General features: G+C 47.0%; 1 protein-coding gene across 1 annotated transcript in view; it reads right to left on the bottom strand.

Moving 5' to 3' along the window:
• MRPL15 (mitochondrial ribosomal protein L15) overlaps positions 1 to 2,241 on the bottom strand; it is a 20,906-nt gene that overhangs the window by 13,861 nt on the left and 4,804 nt on the right. The gene's annotated exons all lie outside the window — the stretch shown is intronic.

The raw sequence follows: 2,241 nt of genomic DNA, 5'->3' as shown, positions 1-2,241 counted from the left end.
CCGCCATTACTCCTTCGCCAAGGTTAAGCGCGCGCTTTACGGCAGGAGCCCCCCGCTGTCGTGATTGTGCCGCGAGGGGCGGGGCCAGCAGCACAGCACTCTGGCGCATCCCCAACCGGGGTTGTTGCTGAGGGAGCGGCAGGGCGTAGTCATAGAGATGGCTGTGGAGAAAACGTGGGAGGAGCTCGGTGCGGTGCTCTAGTTTGTGCTGCTGGCGTGCGGCTCTGCTCAGCTGCCCCGTGCCTGCGGTCTTCCTCGAACGGGCTGCTGGGTTTTTGGATTTTTGTGGGTGGGGACGAATTTCAGCTAAAATGGCCAGAGGATGGATGGATACATGCATGCATATGCGTGGGTGTATACAGTCTCTGAAAATCTCTGGCGCTCCCAGGCTTTGGAGAGCCTTGGGAGTGGGCAGGGCAGTGGCAGCCCAGGAACCAGCTGGATATCCAGCTTTGCTGGCTGCTCCAGTCCCTGCCAGCCCCAGCAGACCTGGGGACCTCCACACGTGCATGGCAGGAGGCACAATTGTAGGATCAGGGGTCAGGGCACAATTGTGCCCTATTTTCAGCATAGGTGGATCTAGGATTTTGAAAAGGGGGGTGCAGCTGGTGTGATGCCTCATCACACAAAAAAATAACACACATCTCTCCCCTTAAAAATAAACTAGAATGTTTGCTAATACGCTAAAAGGCTAGGGCTGTATTATTCTGTTTTAAGATTGAAGCAAAAACAAATATAACTTCATTGGAATTAGTTAAAAACTATCTTCAGGGTTTTACCAGTAGCAGCTAACAGACAGCAGAACTGTTAGTGCAACATCAAGACTTACAGTAAATAGACGGTGGTAAACACCTGTGAAATGAAGAGTTTAGAAGGGATCGAGTAGATTACAATAAGCCATGAAGTCAATTGACTCCCACATCACTGCCAATTAGCAACCTGCTGCCAATGCCAGGCAATTGTTTTTAAACTCTGGGTGGAGCAGGAATCAGTAGGGTGTAAGTGCACCTCCCTTCCCCTTGGTTGCCAGTGTAGCTAAGTGCCCAGTACTCATAAGGCTGGGAGCACCAGTCAGCTGAGTGACACTCCCAGCCATGGGAGTGCACCAGAGCAAAGGGCTCCACAGGCACCTAAGGCTAGGAGCACCAATCAGCTGATCACTATGTTCAATTTAAGGTGCAGTGGGAACCAGCCACATTTATTACAGGTAGTTTGTGTAATAACTTTGTGGCTTAGTCCCTATTTTATGGTGTGGTTAACTGCTTGAAGGTGTGGCTAGATTACTACTTAAGACACAACTAACTGGTTAATCATGTTTTAAGTGTAAGGTCTGCCAGGTACCTTAATGACTTAATTGGTCCAGGTCCAAAAAGAAGGAAGTTGCCTAAGAACAGGCCCTGCTGAAGAAGATAGAGGTGGTAGACTAAGGCAAGAAATCTGGCAGGAAAGATGGTAAATGTGGGAGAAGATGGAAACTAAGACTGGGAGTTGGGTTGGGAGGAGGCCATGGCTGTTTGAGTAGGCAAATTGTGATTGAACATGAAGGAAAGGGGGTGGAGGACTATTAGTCATTACACAATTTCTCCTGTGTACCCCGCAGAGATGTTGCATTGTGTACCCCCAACAGTATGTGTACGACAGCTTGGGAACCCTTGCTTTAGACTCGCCATTCTTCTACTGTCAGTAGATTTTTCTGAATCTCACTGGCAGTGTTCTAGCCCAGTCCATATGGTCCTACTACTTGTATCAGTTACTTGCTAGATCAAGTAGCAGAAGCCTGCATGGTAGATTTAAACTTTAAAGGGCCTTTCCAGTTGATGACTGGCGTGGGAAATTAGTATGATGCCAGAATTAAACTACCATCTTGCTCATTTTTTTGTTGAAACCCAGGAAATCATATGAACAAAAGCTACATAAAAAGAGCATTATTAAAGTTGCAAGTTCTAGCACTCCAAAGCTTGCAAATGGCAGAATTAGTATTGCTTGTGCACCCTTACTTGTCCTCCCTTGTACCTATTGTCAGAACCCATTAATTAGATGCCTATAGCACAGAGGAGAATTGGTATAGCCCAGAGGAGAAATGACAGAGCACAGAGGAAAATTCCATGGGTTTGATACATATGGCACAGTTTTGCTGTCAATCATTCTGGTGGCAGTAACTAGGTCATGGAGGAAAATTCCGCTATGCTTGAACCCAGTAACCAAATGCTACAGTAGTGGAAAATTACAGTTTAGAAAAAA

This window comes from Alligator sinensis, unplaced genomic scaffold, assembly GCF_000455745.1.
Source record: "Alligator sinensis unplaced genomic scaffold, ASM45574v1 scaffold612_2, whole genome shotgun sequence".
Taxonomy (NCBI): Eukaryota; Metazoa; Chordata; order Crocodylia; family Alligatoridae; genus Alligator; species Alligator sinensis.
The sequence above is the reverse complement of the archived record's forward strand: the minus strand, read 5'-3'. Positions and strand labels throughout refer to the sequence as shown.